Genomic DNA, 26,511 nt, shown 5'->3' with positions numbered 1-26,511 from the left:
CAGAAGGTGTCCTTTGTTGGTATCTTGGAATCTTTCTTTAGTTTTCGTTGATTTTTACTCTTAAGGCTACTTGAACAAGGCAAGAGAGAAACCCCAGAACTGAAAAGCAATTGACTTTTTTGAAAGAAACCTGTGCAGGTTAAGCACTCTTCGTTTTTGAGAGATGGTGAAATGCAAAATCTTGATTCAACACATATGACTTTGGTGAACTTTATTTCAAATCTCCATGATGAACCCCTAAGGCGTCCAGGAAGAAAGGAGTAGAGCGGGAGACAAAAAGAGCAACCTTTCCCCTTGGCGCCATCCCAACCAGCTGCTTAGTTCCTTCATCTCATGGACTACCATCTGGGCTTATCTGGTTTGTCTGATTCTTGTTTCGGGGCCCGTTTCTAGTCACAAGGCTGTCAACAGTGGGGGGTGGGGTGGGGTGGGGGGGAAGCCCTTCTTTCCATTCCACATGAGACCCAGTGGACAATCCAGGCCCTGGCCACTGCATAGAGCGTGCAGCAACAATATCAACGGTGATGCTGGTTAACAACGCATATTCCTGGAATCCACTCCGTTGGCTACTGAGTGTGTGCGGTGGTGGTCTGGAACCTATACCTGGAAGCTTTCTTGATGATTGCAAATGACACCAAAGTCCGAGGACGATGGAAGATCTTCACGTTTCTGCAAGAGCCACACACCTCCAGAAGGAACCGCAAGACTTGCCTGACATGGTCAAGGTCTAAGTATTGGACTACACGTCGGAAGGTCTCCACCTTTGCTATGGAAGTCAAACGATCTTTCTTGGAAATGAAAATGGATCACACTGAACGTTCACATTCTTCTAGAGCATTTGAAAAGCCCTAAACTGTAGAAATCTGCTGTACGAGTTCCTTGAAAGCAAGAACCTATACTGATGGATATGTCTTAATGCCTTAGATTGTGCCTTGAATATAGCGTACACATGAACCCAGGAAAGGAAAGAATGGAATCGCCAAATATACAAAGAGATCAAAAGTGCCGAGCCAAGTGACACCTGGAGGCTTCCAAGAACTTTTCTGTCTTTCACACGCTAAGTAAATCCTGAGCACCTACGATGAGCTGGGAGGCATGTAATAAGTTTCTGGAACTAGAAGGCGGAGAGAAGCAGACACCGAGTTCCTGCTTTCACTGAGACGAATCTAATGATACATCACAGGCAGATCCTTGGAGAACTTGTCGAGGGGCCTCTACCCTCACCAAAACCTGGGTGTCAGGGAAGGCTTTTCAGAGTAACCATTGCGTTGAGGTCCATAGGTTGAACCTACGTAAACCAGGGTTGAGATGCAGGAAGAATTTCAGGCAGGGAAAACAGCATCCTGGAAGTCTACGTGACCAGGGAAACTTAGGACGTTCAAGAAATGAAAATGCCCTATGGGATGGAAGCCAAAGAGTGCAGAGGGCATTCCAGGGAAAAGACATCCGAGAAGAACGTGAGGAGCAGGCATGAAGGGAATTGGTCGTATCTTCAATATGATGGGAAAATACAAGAGCCGTTGGAGCAGGATGGTGACAGAATTGCATCTGCATTTCCAAACGGTCATCTTGCTCCACGTCACTAATGATTGGAGAGACTCAACTCCGAACGCCAAGGAGGGACCACTTCGCCCGAGTCCGACTGGGCCTCATTGCAATGTCTGTCCATAGCAGATGCTGGAGAAGCTGTGGAGCAAAGGGAACTCTCCTCCACGCTGAGTAGGAATGGGAGTTGGTACAGCCGGGATGGAAAAGAGTATGGAGGTTCGCGAAGGAACTAAAAGTAGAAGTAGCCTATGGTTCAGCAGTCCCACTCCCAGGCATAGATCCACCCCCAGTCCAAGCCAACAAGCCAGATGCCCCGTTTGGGCACATCGATCTGTGCGCGCGCTCGCATGCGCATGCGCGATCGCCTGCGAGGCTGGGGGTGGGGCGGGGGCTGGGGCTCTGGCTGGAGTCGGTGCAAGCCCCGGGATTGCCTGAGGCAAGCCAAAGGAGCCCCAGAGGGAGACGGGACGGCCGGTCGTCTGGTTTCCTGAAAGCCGAATGCGAAGGCGGAGGGGCTCGCGGGCCGCGGGGAGGCAACCCAGGTCTGCAGCGGGAGTCGGGGCCCCGGCCACCCACTCACTCCCCCCGCCCCGGGAGGGGCTGGGGCTGCGGGGGTGGCGGGGGGGCGAGGGGGGTGTGGGTCCAAGAATTGGGACGCGGGGCGGGGGCTAAAGGACCTCTTCTGGTAGGCAAAAAAGCCTCCAGCACCCGGAATTCCCAGGTGGTCTCCCATCCAAGATACTGAACAGGCCCGACCCTGCTTAGCTTCCGAGATCAGACGAGATCGGGCGCCTTCAGGCCGGTAGGGCCGGAGACGGACGCGGCCGCCGCGGGGCGCCCTAAGAGCCTTGCGCTTCGCCTCCCTTTCGCTCTGACCTGCAGGTCGGGCCAACGGGCCGCCCCTCTCCTCGGGGGGCCGTGCTGTACTTGAGCCGCACGACCCGCGACCGCACTCCAGCCTGCTGACGCCGGCCCGGCCCCCGAACACCGCCAACACCAGACCAGCAACCGCCTGGCCGGGCCCGGGGGCCCGATGGGCTTCCAGGACCCCCCAGTGACCGGGAGGGCGTGCGTGCGCGCGCGCGGGGCCTGGGGGGTGGGCTGAGGGGTGCGGAGGTCTCGGCGCCCTCCCACCCCCGGCCACTCCAGACCCGGCCGCGCTGGCTGAGCGGGGCCTCCCCCCCCATCCCCTTCGCTGCTCAGGGCCGCGCGACCCCGGAGGTGTCGGTCTTCGGGGCCCGCCGCCTCCCGATCCCCGCGGCCCGGGGGCCTCTGAACCTCCTGCGGGCCTAGGCGCAGCGAATCTTGAGCGCCCAACTTGCCCGGCACCTGCCCGCTGCCCAAACCCACCGGGAGCCACGGAGGCGCGGTCGACCGGAGCGCCTCAGCCCCGCCCCTTTGCCCTACCGAGGCGCCCCCCTTGTCCCCACGCCGCCCGCCAAGCACCCGACCTTCCTGAGAGAGCAGACGAACCACAGGCAGGCACACAGACAGACAGACACACACACACACACACACACACAAACACACGAGTGTGGTCTTTGGAAATACTTCTGTTCGTAGTTGCTGGGTTGAGCCCAACTCTTATACGACCCATGGAGTGCGGCCCATCAGGCTCCTCTGTCCGTGGCATTTCCCAGGCGAGAATACTGGAGTGGGTTGCCATTACCTTCTCCAGGGGATCTTCCCGACCCAGGGGTCAAACCCGAGTCTCCTGCGGGCGGATGCCTTGCCCTCTGAACCAGCACATTGCGAATTCCCTAGGCAAAATACAAAGAAAAGAGCTCGTGTGCTACTAAGTGGAAAGATGATTGAAGAAACAGAAGGTGTCCTTTGTTGGTATCTTGGAATCTTTCTTTAGTTTTCGTTGATTTTTACTCTTAAGGCTACTTGAACAAGGCAAGAGAGAAACCCCAGAACTGAAAAGCAATTGACTTTTTTGAAAGAAACCTGTGCAGGTTAAGCACTCTTCGTTTTTGAGAGATGGTGAAACGCAAAATCTTGATTCAACACATATGACTTTGGTGAACTTTATTTCAAATCTCCATGATGAACCCCTAAGGCGTCCAGGAAGAAAGGAGTAGAGCGGGAGACAAAAAGAGCAACCTTTCCCCTTGGCGCCATCCCAACCAGCTGCTTAGTTCCTTCATCTCATGGACTACCATCTGGGCTTATCTGGTTTGTCTGATTCTTGTTTCGGGGCCCGTTTCTAGTCACAAGGCTGTCAAGAGTGGGGGGTGGGGTGGGGGGTGGGGGAAGCCCTTCTTTCCATTCCACATGAGACCCAGTGGACAATCCAGGCCCTGGCCACTGCATAGAGCGTGCAGCAACAATATCAACGGTGATGCTGGTTAACAACGCATATTCCTGGAATCCACTCCGTTGGCTACTGAGTGTGTGCGGTGGTGGTCTGGAACCTATACCTGGAAGCTTTCTTGATGATTGCAAATGACACCAAAGTCCGAGGACGATGGAAGATCTTCACGTTTCTGCAAGAGCCACACACCTCCAGAAGGAACCGCAAGACTTGCCTGACATGGTCAAGGTCTAAGTATTGGACTACACGTCGGAAGGTCTCCACCTTTGCTATGGAAGTCAAACGATCTTTCTTGGAAATGAAAATGGATCACACTGAACGTTCACATTCTTCTAGAGCATTTGAAAAGCCCTAAACTGTAGAAATCTGCTGTACGAGTTCCTTGAAAGCAAGAACCCATACTGATGGATATGTCTTAATGCCTTAGATTGTGCCTTGAATATAGCGTACACATGAACCCAGGAAAGGAAAGAATGGAATCGCCAAATATACAAAGAGATCAAAAGTGCCGAGCCAAGTGACACCTGGAGGCTTCCAAGAACTTTTCTGTCTTTCACACGCTAAGTAAATCCTGAGCACCTACGATGAGCTGGGAGGCATGTAATAAGTTTCTGGAACTAGAAGGCGGAGAGAAGCAGACACCGAGTTCCTGCTTTCACTGAGACGAATCTAATGATACATCACAGGCAGATCCTTTGAGAACTTGTCGAGGGGCCTCTACCCTCACCAAAACCTGGGTGTCAGGGAAGGCTTTTCAGAGTAACCATTGCGTTGAGGTCCATAGGTGGAACCTACGTAAACCAGGGTTGAGATGCAGGAAGAATTTCAGGCAGGGAAAACAGCATCCTGGAAGTCTAGGTGACCAGGGAAACTTAGGACGTTCAAGAAATGAAAATGCCCTATGGGATGGAAGCCAAAGAGTGCAGAGGGCATTCCAGGGAAAAGACATCCGAGAAGAACGTGAGGAGCAGGCATGAAGGGAATTGGTCCTATCTTCAATATGATGGGAAAATACAAGAGCCGTTGGAGCAGGATGGTGACAGAATTGCATCTGCATTTCCAAACGGTCATCTTGCTCCACGTCACTAATGATTGGAGAGACTCAACTCCGAACGCCAAGGAGGGACCACTTCGCCCGAGTCCGACTGGGCCTCATTGCAATGTCTGTCCATAGCAGATGCTGGAGAAGCTGTGGAGCAAAGGGAACTCTCCTCCACGCTGAGTAGGAATGGGAGTTGGTACAGCCGGGATGGAAAAGAGTATGGAGGTTCGCGAAGGAACTAAAAGTAGAAGTAGCCTATGGTTCAGCAGTCCCACTCCCAGGCATAGATCCACCCCCAGTCCAAGCCAACAAGCCAGATGCCCCGTTTGGGCACATCGATCTGTGCGCGCGCTCGCATGCGCATGCGCGATCGCCTGCGAGGCTGGGGGTGGGGCGGGGGCTGGGGCTCTGGCTGGAGTCGGTGCAAGCCCCGGGATTGCCTGAGGCAAGCCAAAGGAGCCCCAGAGGGAGACGGGACGGCCGGTCGTCTGGTTTCCTGAAAGCCGAATGCGAAGGCGGAGGGGCTCGCGGGCCGCGGGGAGGCAACCCAGGTCTGCAGCGGGAGTCGGGGCCCCGGCCACCCACTCACTCCCCCCGCCCCGGGAGGGGCTGGGGCTGCGGGGGTGGCGGGGGGGCGAGGGGGGTGTGGGTCCAAGAATTGGGACGCGGGGCGGGGGCTAAAGGACCTCTTCTGGTAGGCAAAAAAGCCTCCAGCACCCGGAATTCCCAGGTGGTCTCCCATCCAAGATACTGAACAGGCCCGACCCTGCTTAGCTTCCGAGATCAGACGAGATCGGGCGCCTTCAGGCCGGTAGGGCCGGAGACGGACGCGGCCGCCGCGGGGCGCCCTAAGAGCCTTGCGCTTCGCCTCCCTTTCGCTCTGACCTGCAGGTCGGGCCAACGGGCCGCCCCTCTCCTCGGGGGGCCGTGCTGTACTTGAGCCGCACGACCCGCGACCGCACTCCAGCCTGCTGACGCCGGCCCGGCCCCCGAACACCGCCAACACCAGACCAGCAACCGCCTGGCCGGGCCCGGGGGCCCGATGGGCTTCCAGGACCCCCCAGTGACCGGGAGGGCGTGCGTGCGCGCGCGCGGGGCCTGGGGGGTGGGCTGAGGGGTGCGGAGGTCTCGGCGCCCTCCCACCCCCGGCCACTCCAGACCCGGCCGCGCTGGCTGAGCGGGGCCTCCCCCCCCATCCCCTTCGCTGCTCAGGGCCGCGCGACCCCGGAGGTGTCGGTCTTCGGGGCCCGCCGCCTCCCGATCCCCGCGGCCCGGGGGCCTCTGAACCTCCTGCGGGCCTAGGCGCAGCGAATCTTGAGCGCCCAACTTGCCCGGCACCTGCCCGCTGCCCAAACCCACCGGGAGCCACGGAGGCGCGGTCGACCGGAGCGCCTCAGCCCCGCCCCTTTGCCCTACCGAGGCGCCCCCCTTGTCCCCACGCCGCCCGCCAAGCACCCGACCTTCCTGAGAGAGCAGACGAACCACAGGCAGGCACACAGACAGACACACACACTCGCACGCACCCACGCCATGGGAGACAGCTGGCCTGCGCGAGCTCCTCAGCCAGAGCCATAGCACCTGGGAGAGGCCGGGGCCAGACCAAAGGCCCGGCGGACGGCTGTCGGGAGAGACAGAGGCAGAAATCCATGAAGCTTCCGAGACAGACTCCAAGACGGCGAGAGGGAGATACACACACACACACACACACACACACACACACACGAGTGTGGTCTTTGGAAATACTTCTGTTCGTAGTTGCTGGGTTGAGCCCAACTCTTATACGACCCATGGAGTGCGGCCCATCAGGCTCCTCTGTCCGTGGCATTTCCCAGGCGAGAATACTGGAGTGGGTTGCCATTTCCTCCTCCAGGGGATCTTCCCGACCCAGGGATCAAACCCGAGTCTCCTGCGGGCGGATGCCTTGCCATCTCAACCAGCACATTGCGAATTCCCTAGGCAAAATACAAAGAAAAGAGCTCGTGTGCTACTAAGTGGAAAGATGATTGAAGAAACAGAAGGTGTCCTTTGTTGGTATCTTGGAATCTTTCTTTAGTTTTCGTTGATTTTTACTCTTAAGGCTACTTGAACAAGGCAAGAGAGAAACCCCAGAACTGAAAAGCAATTGACTTTTTTGAAAGAAACCTGTGCAGGTTAAGCACTCTTCGTTTTTGAGAGATGGTGAAATGCAAAATCTTGATTCAACACATATGACTTTGGTGAACTTTATTTCAAATCTCCATGATGAACCCCTAAGGCGTCCAGGAAGAAAGGAGTAGAGCGGGAGACAAAAAGAGCAACCTTTCCCCTTGGCGCCATCCCAACCAGCTGCTTAGTTCCTTCATCTCATGGACTACCATCTGGGCTTATCTGGTTTGTCTGATTCTTGTTTCGGGGCCCGTTTCTAGTCACAAGGCTGTCAACAGTGGGGGGTGGGGTGGGGTGGGGGGGAAGCCCTTCTTTCCATTCCACATGAGACCCAGTGGACAATCCAGGCCCTGGCCACTGCATAGAGCGTGCAGCAACAATATCAACGGTGATGCTGGTTAACAACGCATATTCCTGGAATCCACTCCGTTGGCTACTGAGTGTGTGCGGTGGTGGTCTGGAACCTATACCTGGAAGCTTTCTTGATGATTGCAAATGACACCAAAGTCCGAGGACGATGGAAGATCTTCACGTTTCTGCAAGAGCCACACACCTCCAGAAGGAACCGCAAGACTTGCCTGACATGGTCAAGGTCTAAGTATTGGACTACACGTCGGAAGGTCTCCACCTTTGCTATGGAAGTCAAACGATCTTTCTTGGAAATGAAAATGGATCACACTGAACGTTCACATTCTTCTAGAGCATTTGAAAAGCCCTAAACTGTAGAAATCTGCTGTACGAGTTCCTTGAAAGCAAGAACCCATACTGATGGATATGTCTTAATGCCTTAGATTGTGCCTTGAATATAGCGTACACATGAACCCAGGAAAGGAAAGAATGGAATCGCCAAATATACAAAGAGATCAAAAGTGCCGAGCCAAGTGACACCTGGAGGCTTCCAAGAACTTTTCTGTCTTTCACACGCTAAGTAAATCCTGAGCACCTACGATGAGCTGGGAGGCATGTAATAAGTTTCTGGAACTAGAAGGCGGAGAGAAGCAGACACCGAGTTCCTGCTTTCACTGAGACGAATCTAATGATACATCACAGGCAGATCCTTTGAGAACTTGTCGAGGGGCCTCTACCCTCACCAAAACCTGGGTGTCAGGGAAGGCTTTTCAGAGTAACCATTGCGTTGAGGTCCATAGGTTGAACCTACGTAAACCAGGGTTGAGATGCAGGAAGAATTTCAGGCAGGGAAAACAGCATCCTGGAAGTCTAGGTGACCAGGGAAACTTAGGACGTTCAAGAAATGAAAATGCCCTATGGGATGGAAGCCAAAGAGTGCAGAGGGCATTCCAGGGAAAAGACATCCGAGAAGAACGTGAGGAGCAGGCATGAAGGGAATTGGTCGTATCTTCAATATGATGGGAAAATACAAGAGCCGTTGGAGCAGGATGGTGACAGAATTGCATCTGCATTTCCAAACGGTCATCTTGCTCCACGTCACTAATGATTGGAGAGACTCAACTCCGAACGCCAAGGAGGGACCACTTCGCCCGAGTCCGACTGGGCCTCATTGCAATGTCTGTCCATAGCAGATGCTGGAGAAGCTGTGGAGCAAAGGGAACTCTCCTCCACGCTGAGTAGGAATGGGAGTTGGTACAGCCGGGATGGAAAAGAGTATGGAGGTTCGCGAAGGAACTAAAAGTAGAAGTAGCCTATGGTTCAGCAGTCCCACTCCCAGGCATAGATCCACCCCCAGTCCAAGCCAACAAGCCAGATGCCCCGTTTGGGCACATCGATCTGTGCGCGCGCTCGCATGCGCATGCGCGATCGCCTGCGAGGCTGGGGGTGGGGCGGGGGCTGGGGCTCTGGCTGGAGTCGGTGCAAGCCCCGGGATTGCCTGAGGCAAGCCAAAGGAGCCCCAGAGGGAGACGGGACGGCCGGTCGTCTGGTTTCCTGAAAGCCGAATGCGAAGGCGGAGGGGCTCGCGGGCCGCGGGGAGGCAACCCAGGTCTGCAGCGGGAGTCGGGGCCCCGGCCACCCACTCACTCCCCCCGCCCCGGGAGGGGCTGGGGCTGCGGGGGTGGCGGGGGGGGCGAGGGGGGTGTGGGTCCAAGAATTGGGACGCGGGGCGGGGGCTAAAGGACCTCTTCTGGTAGGCAAAAAAGCCTCCAGCACCCGGAATTCCCAGGTGGTCTCCCATCCAAGATACTAAACAGGCCCGACCCTGCTTAGCTTCCGAGATCAGACGAGATCGGGCGCCTTCAGGCCGGTAGGGCCGGAGACGGACGCGGCCGCCGCGGGGCGCCCTAAGAGCCTTGCGCTTCGCCTCCCTTTCGCTCTGACCTGCAGGTCGGGCCAACGGGCCGCCCCTCTCCTCGGGGGGCCGTGCTGTACTTGAGCCGCACGACCCGCGACCGCACTCCAGCCTGCTGACGCCGGCCCGGCCCCCGAACACCGCCAACACCAGACCAGCAACCGCCTGGCCGGGCCCGGGGGCCCGATGGGCTTCCAGGACCCCCCAGTGACCGGGAGGGCGTGCGTGCGCGCGCGCGGGGCCTGGGGGGTGGGCTGAGGGGTGCGGAGGTCTCGGCGCCCTCCCACCCCCGGCCACTCCAGACCCGGCCGCGCTGGCTGAGCGGGGCCTCCCCCCCCATCCCCTTCGCTGCTCAGGGCCGCGCGACCCCGGAGGTGTCGGTCTTCGGGGCCCGCCGCCTCCCGATCCCCGCGGCCCGGGGGCCTCTGAACCTCCTGCGGGCCTAGGCGCAGCGAATCTTGAGCGCCCAACTTGCCCGGCACCTGCCCGCTGCCCAAACCCACCGGGAGCCACGGAGGCGCGGTCGACCGGAGCGCCTCAGCCCCGCCCCTTTGCCCTACCGAGGCGCCCCCCTTGTCCCCACGCCGCCCGCCAAGCACCCGACCTTCCTGAGAGAGCAGACGAACCACAGGCAGGCACACAGACAGACACACACACACACACACACACACAAACACACGAGTGTGGTCTTTGGAAATACTTCTGTTCGTAGTTGCTGGGTTGAGCCCAACTCTTATACGACCCATGGAGTGCGGCCCATCAGGCTCCTCTGTCCGTGGCATTTCCCAGGCGAGAATACTGGAGTGGGTTGCCATTACCTTCTCCAGGGGATCTTCCCGACCCAGGGGTCAAACCCGAGTCTCCTGTGGGCGGATGCCTTGCCATCTGAACCAGCACATTGCGAATTCCCTAGGCAAAATACAAAGAAAAGAGCTCGTGTGCTACTAAGTGGAAAGATGATTGAAGAAACAGAAGGTGTCCTTTGTTGGTATCTTTGAATCTTTCTTTAGTTTTCGTTGATTTTTACTCTTAAGGCTACTTGAACAAGGCAAGAGAGAAACCCCAGAACTGAAAAGCAATTGACTTTTTTGAAAGAAACCTGTGCAGGTTAAGCACTCTTCGTTTTTGAGAGATGGTGAAACGCAAAATCTTGATTCAACACATATGACTTTGGTGAACTTTATTTCAAATCTCCATGATGAACCCCTAAGGCGTCCAGGAAGAAAGGAGTAGAGCGGGAGACAAAAAGAGCAACCTTTCCCCTTGGCGCCATCCCAACCAGCTGCTTAGTTCCTTCATCTCATGGACTACCATCTGGGCTTATCTGGTTTGTCTGATTCTTGTTTCGGGGCCCGTTTCTAGTCACAAGGCTGTCAAGAGTGGGGGGTGGGGTGGGGGGTGGGGGAAGCCCTTCTTTCCATTCCACATGAGACCCAGTGGACAATCCAGGCCCTGGCCACTGCATAGAGCGTGCAGCAACAATATCAACGGTGATGCTGGTTAACAACGCATATTCCTGGAATCCACTCCGTTGGCTACTGAGTGTGTGCGGTGGTGGTCTGGAACCTATACCTGGAAGCTTTCTTGATGATTGCAAATGACACCAAAGTCCGAGGACGATGGAAGATCTTCACGTTTCTGCAAGAGCCACACACCTCCAGAAGGAACCGCAAGACTTGCCTGACATGGTCAAGGTCTAAGTATTGGACTACACGTCGGAAGGTCTCCACCTTTGCTATGGAAGTCAAACGATCTTTCTTGGAAATGAAAATGGATCACACTGAACGTTCACATTCTTCTAGAGCATTTGAAAAGCCCTAAACTGTAGAAATCTGCTGTACGAGTTCCTTGAAAGCAAGAACCCATACTGATGGATATGTCTTAATGCCTTAGATTGTGCCTTGAATATAGCGTACACATGAACCCAGGAAAGGAAAGAATGGAATCGCCAAATATACAAAGAGATCAAAAGTGCCGAGCCAAGTGACACCTGGAGGCTTCCAAGAACTTTTCTGTCTTTCACACGCTAAGTAAATCCTGAGCACCTACGATGAGCTGGGAGGCATGTAATAAGTTTCTGGAACTAGAAGGCGGAGAGAAGCAGACACCGAGTTCCTGCTTTCACTGAGACGAATCTAATGATACATCACAGGCAGATCCTTGGAGAACTTGTCGAGGGGCCTCTACCCTCACCAAAACCTGGGTGTCAGGGAAGGCTTTTCAGAGTAACCATTGCGTTGAGGTCCATAGGTTGAACCTACGTAAACCAGGGTTGAGATGCAGGAAGAATTTCAGGCAGGGAAAACAGCATCCTGGAAGTCTAGGTGACCAGGGAAACTTAGGACGTTCAAGAAATGAAAATGCCCTATGGGATGGAAGCCAAAGAGTGCAGAGGGCATTCCAGGGAAAAGACATCCGAGAAGAACGTGAGGAGCAGGCATGAAGGGAATTGGTCGTATCTTCAATATGATGGGAAAATACAAGAGCCGTTGGAGCAGGATGGTGACAGAATTGCATCTGCATTTCCAAACGGTCATCTTGCTCCACGTCACTAATGATTGGAGAGACTCAACTCCGAACGCCAAGGAGGGACCACTTCGCCCGAGTCCGACTGGGCCTCATTGCAATGTCTGTCCATAGCAGATGCTGGAGAAGCTGTGGAGCAAAGGGAACTCTCCTCCACGCTGAGTAGGAATGGGAGTTGGTACAGCCGGGATGGAAAAGAGTATGGAGGTTCGCGAAGGAACTAAAAGTAGAAGTAGCCTATGGTTCAGCAGTCCCACTCCCAGGCATAGATCCACCCCCAGTCCAAGCCAACAAGCCAGATGCCCCGTTTGGGCACATCGATCTGTGCGCGCGCTCGCATGCGCATGCGCGATCGCCTGCGAGGCTGGGGGTGGGGCGGGGGCTGGGGCTCTGGCTGGAGTCGGTGCAAGCCCCGGGATTGCCTGAGGCAAGCCAAAGGAGCCCCAGAGGGAGACGGGACGGCCGGTCGTCTGGTTTCCTGAAAGCCGAATGCGAAGGCGGAGGGGCTCGCGGGCCGCGGGGAGGCAACCCAGGTCTGCAGCGGGAGTCGGGGCCCCGGCCACCCACTCACTCCCCCCGCCCCGGGAGGGGCTGGGGCTGCGGGGGTGGCGGGGGGGGCGAGGGGGGTGTGGGTCCAAGAATTGGGACGCGGGGCGGGGGCTAAAGGACCTCTTCTGGTAGGCAAAAAAGCCTCCAGCACCCGGAATTCCCAGGTGGTCTCCCATCCAAGATACTAAACAGGCCCGACCCTGCTTAGCTTCCGAGATCAGACGAGATCGGGCGCCTTCAGGCCGGTAGGGCCGGAGACGGACGCGGCCGCCGCGGGGCGCCCTAAGAGCCTTGCGCTTCGCCTCCCTTTCGCTCTGACCTGCAGGTCGGGCCAACGGGCCGCCCCTCTCCTCGGGGGGCCGTGCTGTACTTGAGCCGCACGACCCGCGACCGCACTCCAGCCTGCTGACGCCGGCCCGGCCCCCGAACACCGCCAACACCAGACCAGCAACCGCCTGGCCGGGCCCGGGGGCCCGATGGGCTTCCAGGACCCCCCAGTGACCGGGAGGGCGTGCGTGCGCGCGCGCGGGGCCTGGGGGGTGGGCTGAGGGGTGCGGAGGTCTCGGCGCCCTCCCACCCCCGGCCACTCCAGACCCGGCCGCGCTGGCTGAGCGGGGCCTCCCCCCCCATCCCCTTCGCTGCTCAGGGCCGCGCGACCCCGGAGGTGTCGGTCTTCGGGGCCCGCCGCCTCCCGATCCCCGCGGCCCGGGGGCCTCTGAACCTCCTGCGGGCCTAGGCGCAGCGAATCTTGAGCGCCCAACTTGCCCGGCACCTGCCCGCTGCCCAAACCCACCGGGAGCCACGGAGGCGCGGTCGACCGGAGCGCCTCAGCCCCGCCCCTTTGCCCTACCGAGGCGCCCCCCTTGTCCCCACGCCGCCCGCCAAGCACCCGACCTTCCTGAGAGAGCAGACGAACCACAGGCAGGCACACAGACAGACACACACACACACACACACACACAAACACACGAGTGTGGTCTTTGGAAATACTTCTGTTCGTAGTTGCTGGGTTGAGCCCAACTCTTATACGACCCATGGAGTGCGGCCCATCAGGCTCCTCTGTCCGTGGCATTTCCCAGGCGAGAATACTGGAGTGGGTTGCCATTACCTTCTCCAGGGGATCTTCCCGACCCAGGGGTCAAACCCGAGTCTCCTGTGGGCGGATGCCTTGCCATCTGAACCAGCACATTGCGAATTCCCTAGGCAAAATACAAAGAAAAGAGCTCGTGTGCTACTAAGTGGAAAGATGATTGAAGAAACAGAAGGTGTCCTTTGTTGGTATCTTTGAATCTTTCTTTAGTTTTCGTTGATTTTTACTCTTAAGGCTACTTGAACAAGGCAAGAGAGAAACCCCAGAACTGAAAAGCAATTGACTTTTTTGAAAGAAACCTGTGCAGGTTAAGCACTCTTCGTTTTTGAGAGATGGTGAAACGCAAAATCTTGATTCAACACATATGACTTTGGTGAACTTTATTTCAAATCTCCATGATGAACCCCTAAGGCGTCCAGGAAGAAAGGAGTAGAGCGGGAGACAAAAAGAGCAACCTTTCCCCTTGGCGCCATCCCAACCAGCTGCTTAGTTCCTTCATCTCATGGACTACCATCTGGGCTTATCTGGTTTGTCTGATTCTTGTTTCGGGGCCCGTTTCTAGTCACAAGGCTGTCAAGAGTGGGGGGTGGGGTGGGGGGTGGGGGAAGCCCTTCTTTCCATTCCACATGAGACCCAGTGGACAATCCAGGCCCTGGCCACTGCATAGAGCGTGCAGCAACAATATCAACGGTGATGCTGGTTAACAACGCATATTCCTGGAATCCACTCCGTTGGCTACTGAGTGTGTGCGGTGGTGGTCTGGAACCTATACCTGGAAGCTTTCTTGATGATTGCAAATGACACCAAAGTCCGAGGACGATGGAAGATCTTCACGTTTCTGCAAGAGCCACACACCTCCAGAAGGAACCGCAAGACTTGCCTGACATGGTCAAGGTCTAAGTATTGGACTACACGTCGGAAGGTCTCCACCTTTGCTATGGAAGTCAAACGATCTTTCTTGGAAATGAAAATGGATCACACTGAACGTTCACATTCTTCTAGAGCATTTGAAAAGCCCTAAACTGTAGAAATCTGCTGTACGAGTTCCTTGAAAGCAAGAACCCATACTGATGGATATGTCTTAATGCCTTAGATTGTGCCTTGAATATAGCGTACACATGAACCCAGGAAAGGAAAGAATGGAATCGCCAAATATACAAAGAGATCAAAAGTGCCGAGCCAAGTGACACCTGGAGGCTTCCAAGAACTTTTCTGTCTTTCACACGCTAAGTAAATCCTGAGCACCTACGATGAGCTGGGAGGCATGTAATAAGTTTCTGGAACTAGAAGGCGGAGAGAAGCAGACACCGAGTTCCTGCTTTCACTGAGACGAATCTAATGATACATCACAGGCAGATCCTTGGAGAACTTGTCGAGGGGCCTCTACCCTCACCAAAACCTGGGTGTCAGGGAAGGCTTTTCAGAGTAACCATTGCGTTGAGGTCCATAGGTTGAACCTACGTAAACCAGGGTTGAGATGCAGGAAGAATTTCAGGCAGGGAAAACAGCATCCTGGAAGTCTAGGTGACCAGGGAAACTTAGGACGTTCAAGAAATGAAAATGCCCTATGGGATGGAAGCCAAAGAGTGCAGAGGGCATTCCAGGGAAAAGACATCCGAGAAGAACGTGAGGAGCAGGCATGAAGGGAATTGGTCGTATCTTCAATATGATGGGAAAATACAAGAGCCGTTGGAGCAGGATGGTGACAGAATTGCATCTGCATTTCCAAACGGTCATCTTGCTCCACGTCACTAATGATTGGAGAGACTCAACTCCGAACGCCAAGGAGGGACCACTTCGCCCGAGTCCGACTGGGCCTCATTGCAATGTCTGTCCATAGCAGATGCTGGAGAAGCTGTGGAGCAAAGGGAACTCTCCTCCACGCTGAGTAGGAATGGGAGTTGGTACAGCCGGGATGGAAAAGAGTATGGAGGTTCGCGAAGGAACTAAAAGTAGAAGTAGCCTATGGTTCAGCAGTCCCACTCCCAGGCATAGATCCACCCCCAGTCCAAGCCAACAAGCCAGATGCCCCGTTTGGGCACATCGATCTGTGCGCGCGCTCGCATGCGCATGCGCGATCGCCTGCGAGGCTGGGGGTGGGGCGGGGGCTGGGGCTCTGGCTGGAGTCGGTGCAAGCCCCGGGATTGCCTGAGGCAAGCCAAAGGAGCCCCAGAGGGAGACGGGACGGCCGGTCGTCTGGTTTCCTGAAAGCCGAATGCGAAGGCGGAGGGGCTCGCGGGCCGCGGGGAGGCAACCCAGGTCTGCAGCGGGAGTCGGGGCCCCGGCCACCCACTCACTCCCCCCGCCCCGGGAGGGGCTGGGGCTGCGGGGGTGGCGGGGGGGGCGAGGGGGGTGTGGGTCCAAGAATTGGGACGCGGGGCGGGGGCTAAAGGACCTCTTCTGGTAGGCAAAAAAGCCTCCAGCACCCGGAATTCCCAGGTGGTCTCCCATCCAAGATACTAAACAGGCCCGACCCTGCTTAGCTTCCGAGATCAGACGAGATCGGGCGCCTTCAGGCCGGTAGGGCCGGAGACGGACGCGGCCGCCGCGGGGCGCCCTAAGAGCCTTGCGCTTCGCCTCCCTTTCGCTCTGACCTGCAGGTCGGGCCAACGGGCCGCCCCTCTCCTCGGGGGGCCGTGCTGTACTTGAGCCGCACGACCCGCGACCGCACTCCAGCCTGCTGACGCCGGCCCGGCCCCCGAACACCGCCAACACCAGACCAGCAACCGCCTGGCCGGGCCCGGGGGCCCGATGGGCTTCCAGGACCCCCCAGTGACCGGGAGGGCGTGCGTGCGCGCGCGCGGGGCCTGGGGGGTGGGCTGAGGGGTGCGGAGGTCTCGGCGCCCTCCCACCCCCGGCCACTCCAGACCCGGCCGCGCTGGCTGAGCGGGGCCTCCCCCCCCATCCCCTTCGCTGCTCAGGGCCGCGCGACCCCGGAGGTGTCGGTCTTCGGGGCCCGCCGCCTCCCGATCCCCGCGGCCCGGGGGCCTCTGAACCTCCTGCGGGCCTAGGCGCAGCGAATCTTGAGCGCCCAACTTGCCCGGCACCTGCCCGCTGCCCAAACCCACCGGGAGCCACGGAGGCGCGGTCGACCGGAGCGCCTCAGCCCCGCCCCTTTGCCCTACCGAGGCGCCCCCCTTGTCCCCACGCCGCCCGCCAAGCACCCGACCTTCCTGAGAGAGCAGACGAACCACAGGCAGGCACACAGACAGACACACACACACACACACACACACAAACACACGAGTGTGGTCTTTGGAAATACTTCTGTTCGTAGTTGCTGGGTTGAGCCCAACTCTTATACGACCCATGGAGTGCGGCCCATCAGGCTCCTCTGTCCGTGGCATTTCCCAGGCGAGAATACTGGAGTGGGTTGCCATTACCTTCTCCAGGGGATCTTCCCGACCCAGGGGTCAAACCCGAGTCTCCTGCGGGCGGATGCCTTGCCATCTGAACCAGCACATTGCGAATTCCCTAGGCAAAATACAAAGAAAAGAGCTCGTGTGCTACTAAGTGGAAAGATGATTGAAGAAACAGAAGGTGTCCTTTGTTGGTATCTTTGAATCTTTCTTTAGTTTTCGTTGATTTTTACTCTTAAGGCTACTTGAACAAGGCAAGAGAGAAACCCCAGAACTGAAAAGCAATTGACTTTTTTGAAAGAAACCTGTGCAGGTTAAGCACTCTTCGTTTTTGAGAGATGGTGAAACGCAAAATCTTGATTCAACACATATGACTTTGGTGAACTTTATTTCAAATCTCCATGATGAACCCCTAAGGCGTCCAGGAAGAAAGGAGTAGAGCGGGAGACAAAAAGAGCAACCTTTCCCCTTGGCGCCATCCCAACCAGCTGCTTAGTTCCTTCATCTCATGGACTACCATCTGGGCTTATCTGGTTTGTCTGATTCTTGTTTCGGGGCCCGTTTCTAGTCACAAGGCTGTCAAGAGTGGGGGGTGGGGTGGGGGGTGGGGGAAGCCCTTCTTTCCATTCCACATGAGACCCAGTGGACAATCCAGGCCCTGGCCACTGCATAGAGCGTGCAGCAACAATATCAACGGTGATGCTGGTTAACAACGCATATTCCTGGAATCCACTCCGTTGGCTACTGAGTGTGTGCGGTGGTGGTCTGGAACCTATACCTGGAAGCTTTCTTGATGATTGCAAATGACACCAAAGTCCGAGGACGATGGAAGATCTTCACGTTTCTGCAAGAGCCACACACCTCCAGAAGGAACCGCAAGACTTGCCTGACATGGTCAAGGTCTAAGTATTGGACTACACGTCGGAAGGTCTCCACCTTTGCTATGGAAGTCAAACGATCTTTCTTGGAAATGAAAATGGATCACACTGAACGTTCACATTCTTCTAGAGCATTTGAAAAGCCCTAAACTGTAGAAATCTGCTGTACGAGTTCCTTGAAAGCAAGAACCCATACTGATGGATATGTCTTAATGCCTTAGATTGTGCCTTGAATATAGCGTACACATGAACCCAGGAAAGGAAAGAATGGAATCGCCAAATATACAAAGAGATCAAAAGTGCCGAGCCAAGTGACACCTGGAGGCTTCCAAGAACTTTTCTGTCTTTCACACGCTAAGTAAATCCTGAGCACCTACGATGAGCTGGGAGGCATGTAATAAGTTTCTGGAACTAGAAGGCGGAGAGAAGCAGACACCGAGTTCCTGCTTTCACTGAGACGAATCTAATGATACATCACAGGCAGATCCTTTGAGAACTTGTCGAGGGGCCTCTACCCTCACCAAAACCTGGGTGTCAGGGAAGGCTTTTCAGAGTAACCATTGCGTTGAGGTCCATAGGTTGAACCTACGTAAACCAGGGTTGAGATGCAGGAAGAATTTCAGGCAGGGAAAACAGCATCCTGGAAGTCTAGGTGACCAGGGAAACTTAGGACGTTCAAGAAATGAAAATGCCCTATGGGATGGAAGCCAAAGAGTGCAGAGGGCATTCCAGGGAAAAGACATCCGAGAAGAACGTGAGGAGCAGGCATGAAGGGAATTGGTCGTATCTTCAATATGATGGGAAAATACAAGAGCCGTTGGAGCAGGATGGTGACAGAATTGCATCTGCATTTCCAAACGGTCATCTTGCTCCACGTCACTAATGATTGGAGAGACTCAACTCCGAACGCCAAGGAGGGACCACTTCGCCCGAGTCCGACTGGGCCTCATTGCAATGTCTGTCCATAGCAGATGCTGGAGAAGCTGTGGAGCAAAGGGAACTCTCCTCCACGCTGAGTAGGAATGGGAGTTGGTACAGCCGGGATGGAAAAGAGTATGGAGGTTCGCGAAGGAACTAAAAGTAGAAGTAGCCTATGGTTCAGCAGTCCCACTCCCAGGCATAGATCCACCCCCAGTCCAAGCCAACAAGCCAGATGCCCCGTTTGGGCACATCGATCTGTGCGCGCGCTCGCATGCGCATGCGCGATCGCCTGCGAGGCTGGGGGTGGGGCGGGGGCTGGGGCTCTGGCTGGAGTCGGTGCAAGCCCCGGGATTGCCTGAGGCAAGCCAAAGGAGCCCCAGAGGGAGACGGGACGGCCGGTCGTCTGGTTTCCTGAAAGCCGAATGCGAAGGCGGAGGGGCTCGCGGGCCGCGGGGAGGCAACCCAGGTCTGCAGCGGGAGTCGGGGCCCCGGCCACCCACTCACTCCCCCCGCCCCGGGAGGGGCTGGGGCTGCGGGGGTGGCGGGGGGGGCGAGGGGGGTGTGGGTCCAAGAATTGGGACGCGGGGCGGGGGCTAAAGGACCTCTTCTGGTAGGCAAAAAAGCCTCCAGCACCCGGAATTCCCAGGTGGTCTCCCATCCAAGATACTAAACAGGCCCGACCCTGCTTAGCTTCCGAGATCAGACGAGATCGGGCGCCTTCAGGCCGGTAGGGCCGGAGACGGACGCGGCCGCCGCGGGGCGCCCTAAGAGCCTTGCGCTTCGCCTCCCTTTCGCTCTGACCTGCAGGTCGGGCCAACGGGCCGCCCCTCTCCTCGGGGGGCCGTGCTGTACTTGAGCCGCACGACCCGCGACCGCACTCCAGCCTGCTGACGCCGGCCCGGCCCCCGAACACCGCCAACACCAGACCAGCAACCGCCTGGCCGGGCCCGGGGGCCCGATGGGCTTCCAGGACCCCCCAGTGACCGGGAGGGCGTGCGTGCGCGCGCGCGGGGCCTGGGGGGTGGGCTGAGGGGTGCGGAGGTCTCGGCGCCCTCCCACCCCCGGCCACTCCAGACCCGGCCGCGCTGGCTGAGCGGGGCCTCCCCCCCCATCCCCTTCGCTGCTCAGGGCCGCGCGACCCCGGAGGTGTCGGTCTTCGGGGCCCGCCGCCTCCCGATCCCCGCGGCCCGGGGGCCTCTGAACCTCCTGCGGGCCTAGGCGCAGCGAATCTTGAGCGCCCAACTTGCCCGGCACCTGCCCGCTGCCCAAACCCACCGGGAGCCACGGAGGCGCGGTCGACCGGAGCGCCTCAGCCCCGCCCCTTTGCCCTACCGAGGCGCCCCCCTTGTCCCCACGCCGCCCGCCAAGCACCCGACCTTCCTGAGAGAGCAGACGAACCACAGGCAGGCACACAGACAGACACACACACACACACACACACACAAACACACGAGTGTGGTCTTTGGAAATACTTCTGTTCGTAGTTGCTGGGTTGAGCCCAACTCTTATACGACCCATGGAGTGCGGCCCATCAGGCTCCTCTGTCCGTGGCATTTCCCAGGCGAGAATACTGGAGTGGGTTGCCATTACCTTCTCCAGGGGATCTTCCCGACCCAGGGGTCAAACCCGAGTCTCCTGCGGGCGGATGCCTTGCCATCTGAACCAGCACATTGCGAATTCCCTAGGCAAAATACAAAGAAAAGAGCTCGTGTGCTACTAAGTGGAAAGATGATTGAAGAAACAGAAGGTGTCCTTTGTTGGTATCTTTGAATCTTTCTTTAGTTTTCGTTGATTTTTACTCTTAAGGCTACTTGAACAAGGCAAGAGAGAAACCCCAGAACTGAAAAGCAATTGACTTTTTTGAAAGAAACCTGTGCAGGTTAAGCACTCTTCGTTTTTGAGAGATGGTGAAACGCAAAATCTTGATTCAACACATATGACTTTGGTGAACTTTATTTCAAATCTCCATGATGAACCCCTAAGGCGTCCAGGAAGAAAGGAGTAGAGCGGGAGACAAAAAGAGCAACCTTTCCCCTTGGCGCCATCCCAACCAGCTGCTTAGTTCCTTCATCTCATGGACTACCATCTGGGCTTATCTGGTTTGTCTGATTCTTGTTTCGGGGCCCGTTTCTAGTCACAAGGCTGTCAAGAGTGGGGGGTGGGGTGGGGGGTGGGGGAAGCCCTTCTTTCCATTCCACATGAGACCCAGTGGACAATCCAGGCCCTGGCCACTGCATAGAGCGTGCAGCAACAATATCAACGGTGATGCTGGTTAACAACGCATATTCCTGGAATCCACTCCGTTGGCTACTGAGTGTGTGCGGTGGTGGTCTGGAACCTATACCTGGAAGCTTTCTTGATGATTGCAAATGACACCAAAGTCCGAGGACGATGGAAGATCTTCACGTTTCTGCAAGAGCCACACACCTCCAGAAGGAACCGCAAGACTTGCCTGACATGGTCAAGGTCTAAGTATTGGACTACACGTCGGAAGGTCTCCACCTTTGCTATGGAAGTCAAACGATCTTTCTTGGAAATGAAAATGGATCACACTGAACGTTCACATTCTTCTAGAGCATTTGAAAAGCCCTAAACTGTAGAAATCTGCTGTACGAGTTCCTTGAAAGCAAGAACCCATACTGATGGATATGTCTTAATGCCTTAGATTGTGCCTTGAATATAGCGTACACATGAACCCAGGAAAGGAAAGAATGGAATCGCCAAATATACAAAGAGATCAAAAGTGCCGAGCCAAGTGACACCTGGAGGCTTCCAAGAACTTTTCTGTCTTTCACACGCTAAGTAAATCCTGAGCACCTACGATGAGCTGGGAGGCATGTAATAAGTTTCTGGAACTAGAAGGCGGAGAGAAGCAGACACCGAGTTCCTGCTTTCACTGAGACGAATCTAATGATACATCACAGGCAGATCCTTTGAGAACTTGTCGAGGGGCCTCTACCCTCACCAAAACCTGGGTGTCAGGGAAGGCTTTTCAGAGTAACCATTGCGTTGAGGTCCATAGGTTGAACCTACGTAAACCAGGGTTGAGATGCAGGAAGAATTTCAGGCAGGGAAAACAGCATCCTGGAAGTCTAGGTGACCAGGGAAACTTAGGACGTTCAAGAAATGAAAATGCCCTATGGGATGGAAGCCAAAGAGTGCAGAGGGCATTCCAGGGAAAAGACATCCGAGAAGAACGTGAGGAGCAGGCATGAAGGGAATTGGTCGTATCTTCAATATGATGGGAAAATACAAGAGCCGTTGGAGCAGGATGGTGACAGAATTGCATCTGCATTTCCAAACGGTCATCTTGCTCCACGTCACTAATGATTGGAGAGACTCAACTCCGAACGCCAAGGAGGGACCACTTCGCCCGAGTCCGACTGGGCCTCATTGCAATGTCTGTCCATAGCAGATGCTGGAGAAGCTGTGGAGCAAAGGGAACTCTCCTCCACGCTGAGTAGGAATGGGAGTTGGTACAGCCGGGATGGAAAAGAGTATGGAGGTTCGCGAAGGAACTAAAAGTAGAAGTAGCCTATGGTTCAGCAGTCCCACTCCCAGGCATAGATCCACCCCCAGTCCAAGCCAACAAGCCAGATGCCCCGTTTGGGCACATCGATCTGTGCGCGCGCTCGCATGCGCATGCGCGATCGCCTGCGAGGCTGGGGGTGGGGCGGGGGCTGGGGCTCTGGCTGGAGTCGGTGCAAGCCCCGGGATTGCCTGAGGCAAGCCAAAGGAGCCCCAGAGGGAGACGGGACGGCCGGTCGTCTGGTTTCCTGAAAGCCGAATGCGAAGGCGGAGGGGCTCGCGGGCCGCGGGGAGGCAACCCAGGTCTGCAGCGGGAGTCGGGGCCCCGGCCACCCACTCACTCCCCCCGCCCCGGGAGGGGCTGGGGCTGCGGGGGTGGCGGGGGGGGCGAGGGGGGTGTGGGTCCAAGAATTGGGACGCGGGGCGGGGGCTAAAGGACCTCTTCTGGTAGGCAAAAAAGCCTCCAGCACCCGGAATTCCCAGGTGGTCTCCCATCCAAGATACTAAACAGGCCCGACCCTGCTTAGCTTCCGAGATCAGACGAGATCGGGCGCCTTCAGGCCGGTAGGGCCGGAGACGGACGCGGCCGCCGCGGGGCGCCCTAAGAGCCTTGCGCTTCGCCTCCCTTTCGCTCTGACCTGCAGGTCGGGCCAACGGGCCGCCCCTCTCCTCGGGGGGCCGTGCTGTACTTGAGCCGCACGACCCGCGACCGCACTCCAGCCTGCTGACGCCGGCCCGGCCCCCGAACACCGCCAACACCAGACCAGCAACCGCCTGGCCGGGCCCGGGGGCCCGATGGGCTTCCAGGACCCCCCAGTGACCGGGAGGGCGTGCGTGCGCGCGCGCGGGGCCTGGGGGGTGGGCTGAGGGGTGCGGAGGTCTCGGCGCCCTCCCACCCCCGGCCACTCCAGACCCGGCCGCGCTGGCTGAGCGGGGCCTCCCCCCCCATCCCCTTCGCTGCTCAGGGCCGCGCGACCCCGGAGGTGTCGGTCTTCGGGGCCCGCCGCCTCCCGATCCCCGCGGCCCGGGGGCCTCTGAACCTCCTGCGGGCCTAGGCGCAGCGAATCTTGAGCGCCCAACTTGCCCGGCACCTGCCCGCTGCCCAAACCCACCGGGAGCCACGGAGGCGCGGTCGACCGGAGCGCCTCAGCCCCGCCCCTTTGCCCTACCGAGGCGCCCCCCTTGTCCCCACGCCGCCCGCCAAGCACCCGACCTTCCTGAGAGAGCAGACGAACCACAGGCAGGCACACAGACAGACACACACACACACACACACACACAAACACACGAGTGTGGTCTTTGGAAATACTTCTGTTCGTAGTTGCTGGGTTGAGCCCAACTCTTATACGACCCATGGAGTGCGGCCCATCAGGCTCCTCTGTCCGTGGCATTTCCCAGGCGAGAATACTGGAGTGGGTTGCCATTACCTTCTCCAGGGGATCTTCCCGACCCAGGGGTCAAACCCGAGTCTCCTGCGGGCGGATGCCTTGCCATCTCAACCAGCACATTGCGAATTCCCTAGGCAAAATACAAAGAAAAGAGCTCGTGTGCTACTAAGTGGAAAGATGATTGAAGAAACAGAAGGTGTCCTTTGTTGGTATCTTTGAATCTTTCTTTAGTTTTCGTTGATTTTTACTCTTAAGGCTACTTGAACAAGGCAAGAGAGAAACCCCAGAACTGAAAAGCAATTGACTTTTTTGAAAGAAACCTGTGCAGGTTAAGCACTCTTCGTTTTTGAGAGATGGTGAAACGCAAAATCTTGATTCAACACATATGACTTTGGTGAACTTTATTTCAAATCTCCATGATGAACCCCTAAGGCGTCCAGGAAGAAAGGAGTAGAGCGGGAGACAAAAAGAGCAACCTTTCCCCTTGGCGCCATCCCAACCAGCTGCTTAGTTCCTTCATCTCATGGACTACCATCTGGGCTTATCTGGTTTGTCTGATTCTTGTTTCGGGGCCCGTTTCTAGTCACAAGGCTGTCAAGAGTGGGGGGTGGGGTGGGGGGTGGGGGAAGCCCTTCTTTCCATTCCACATGAGACCCAGTGGACAATCCAGGCCCTGGCCACTGCATAGAGCGTGCAGCAACAATATCAACGGTGATGCTGGTTAACAACGCATATTCCTGGAATCCACTCCGTTGGCTACTGAGTGTGTGCGGTGGTGGTCTGGAACCTATACCTGGAAGCTTTCTTGATGATTGCAAATGACACCAAAGTCCGAGGACGATGGAAGATCTTCACGTTTCTGCAAGAGCCACACACCTCCAGAAGGAACCGCAAGACTTGCCTGACATGGTCAAGGTCTAAGTATTGGACTACACGTCGGAAGGTCTCCACCTTTGCTATGGAAGTCAAACGATCTTTCTTGGAAATGAAAATGGATCACACTGAACGTTCACATTCTTCTAGAGCATTTGAAAAGCCCTAAACTGTAGAAATCTGCTGTACGAGTTCCTTGAAAGCAAGAACCCATACTGATGGATATGTCTTAATGCCTTAGATTGTGCCTTGAATATAGCGTACACATGAACCCAGGAAAGGAAAGAATGGAATCGCCAAATATACAAAGAGATCAAAAGTGCCGAGCCAAGTGACACCTGGAGGCTTCCAAGAACTTTTCTGTCTTTCACACGCTAAGTAAATCCTGAGCACCTACGATGAGCTGGGAGGCATGTAATAAGTTTCTGGAACTAGAAGGCGGAGAGAAGCAGACACCGAGTTCCTGCTTTCACTGAGACGAATCTAATGATACATCACAGGCAGATCCTTTGAGAACTTGTCGAGGGGCCTCTACCCTCACCAAAACCTGGGTGTCAGGGAAGGCTTTTCAGAGTAACCATTGCGTTGAGGTCCATAGGTTGAACCTACGTAAACCAGGGTTGAGATGCAGGAAGAATTTCAGGCAGGGAAAACAGCATCCTGGAAGTCTAGGTGACCAGGGAAACTTAGGACGTTCAAGAAATGAAAATGCCCTATGGGATGGAAGCCAAAGAGTGCAGAGGGCATTCCAGGGAAAAGACATCCGAGAAGAACGTGAGGAGCAGGCATGAAGGGAATTGGTCGTATCTTCAATATGATGGGAAAATACAAGAGCCGTTGGAGCAGGATGGTGACAGAATTGCATCTGCATTTCCAAACGGTCATCTTGCTCCACGTCACTAATGATTGGAGAGACTCAACTCCGAACGCCAAGGAGGGACCACTTCGCCCGAGTCCGACTGGGCCTCATTGCAATGTCTGTCCATAGCAGATGCTGGAGAAGCTGTGGAGCAAAGGGAACTCTCCTCCACGCTGAGTAGGAATGGGAGTTGGTACAGCCGGGATGGAAAAGAGTATGGAGGTTCGCGAAGGAACTAAAAGTAGAAGTAGCCTATGGTTCAGCAGTCCCACTCCCAGGCATAGATCCACCCCCAGTCCAAGCCAACAAGCCAGATGCCCCGTTTGGGCACATCGATCTGTGCGCGCGCTCGCATGCGCATGCGCGATCGCCTGCGAGGCTGGGGGTGGGGCGGGGGCTGGGGCTCTGGCTGGAGTCGGTGCAAGCCCCGGGATTGCCTGAGGCAAGCCAAAGGAGCCCCAGAGGGAGACGGGACGGCCGGTCGTCTGGTTTCCTGAAAGCCGAATGCGAAGGCGGAGGGGCTCGCGGGCCGCGGGGAGGCAACCCAGGTCTGCAGCGGGAGTCGGGGCCCCGGCCACCCACTCACTCCCCCCGCCCCGGGAGGGGCTGGGGCTGCGGGGGTGGCGGGGGGGGCGAGGGGGGTGTGGGTCCAAGAATTGGGACGCGGGGCGGGGGCTAAAGGACCTCTTCTGGTAGGCAAAAAAGCCTCCAGCACCCGGAATTCCCAGGTGGTCTCCCATCCAAGATACTAAACAGGCCCGACCCTGCTTAGCTTCCGAGATCAGACGAGATCGGGCGCCTTCAGGCCGGTAGGGCCGGAGACGGACGCGGCCGCCGCGGGGCGCCCTAAGAGCCTTGCGCTTCGCCTCCCTTTCGCTCTGACCTGCAGGTCGGGCCAACGGGCCGCCCCTCTCCTCGGGGGGCCGTGCTGTACTTGAGCCGCACGACCCGCGACCGCACTCCAGCCTGCTGACGCCGGCCCGGCCCCCGAACACCGCCAACACCAGACCAGCAACCGCCTGGCCGGGCCCGGGGGCCCGATGGGCTTCCAGGACCCCCCAGTGACCGGGAGGGCGTGCGTGCGCGCGCGCGGGGCCTGGGGGGTGGGCTGAGGGGTGCGGAGGTCTCGGCGCCCTCCCACCCCCGGCCACTCCAGACCCGGCCGCGCTGGCTGAGCGGGGCCTCCCCCCCCATCCCCTTCGCTGCTCAGGGCCGCGCGACCCCG

General features: G+C 56.9%; 1 protein-coding gene and 8 pseudogenes across 1 annotated transcript in view; all 9 read right to left on the bottom strand.

Annotated features, from left to right (window-relative positions):
* The window catches only part of LOC129632894 (liprin-alpha-1-like), a 141,991-nt gene that overhangs the window by 62,180 nt on the left and 53,300 nt on the right, over window positions 1–26,511 (bottom strand). The window lies entirely within an intron of this gene.
* LOC129633547 (uncharacterized) lies at window positions 2,245–2,364 on the bottom strand (annotated as a pseudogene).
* On the bottom strand, window positions 5,613–5,732 carry LOC129633546 (uncharacterized; annotated as a pseudogene).
* LOC129633518 (uncharacterized) lies at window positions 9,165–9,284 on the bottom strand (annotated as a pseudogene).
* Window positions 12,530–12,649, bottom strand: LOC129633513 (uncharacterized; annotated as a pseudogene).
* LOC129633502 (uncharacterized) lies at window positions 15,895–16,014 on the bottom strand (annotated as a pseudogene).
* On the bottom strand, window positions 19,260–19,379 carry LOC129633490 (uncharacterized; annotated as a pseudogene).
* LOC129633479 (uncharacterized) lies at window positions 22,625–22,744 on the bottom strand (annotated as a pseudogene).
* On the bottom strand, window positions 25,990–26,109 carry LOC129633468 (uncharacterized; annotated as a pseudogene).

Source organism: Bubalus kerabau, chromosome 18, assembly GCF_029407905.1.
Source record: "Bubalus kerabau isolate K-KA32 ecotype Philippines breed swamp buffalo chromosome 18, PCC_UOA_SB_1v2, whole genome shotgun sequence".
Classification (NCBI taxonomy): domain Eukaryota; kingdom Metazoa; phylum Chordata; class Mammalia; order Artiodactyla; family Bovidae; genus Bubalus; species Bubalus kerabau.
Note: the sequence above shows the minus strand (reverse complement) of the source record. Positions and strands in the feature narration are given on the sequence as shown.